The following is a 306-nucleotide window of genomic DNA, read 5'->3' as shown; positions in this document are numbered from 1 at the left end:
GTGTAACGGCCTAAATCGCTAAAGCGAAGAGAGTATCTTTTCGGGAGAGGTGAGTTGGCGTGGGTGGGATCGAATGAAGGTACCAGCAAAGACGTGCCTCGTTGGCTCACAGTGCGATTGTATCCCAGGGGGACCAGATTGTCCGCAACCAATAGCCTACGCACCAACTGTGCTATTGTGCAGCTTTTATTTTATTGTTATTTGAGGCTGGGCAGGCATGTGTGTAAAGCTCACCCGCCCACCCCAAATTGACCGTGAGGCGGTGCCCATTAGTGTGTAAACGGCCTAAATCGCTAAAGCGAAGAG

This window comes from Adiantum capillus-veneris, chromosome 13 (assembly GCF_014529385.1).
Source record: "Adiantum capillus-veneris isolate H3 chromosome 13, ASM1452938v2, whole genome shotgun sequence".
Lineage (NCBI taxonomy): Eukaryota > Viridiplantae > Streptophyta > Polypodiopsida > Polypodiales > Pteridaceae > Adiantum > Adiantum capillus-veneris.
This window is presented reverse-complemented; position numbering follows the sequence as displayed.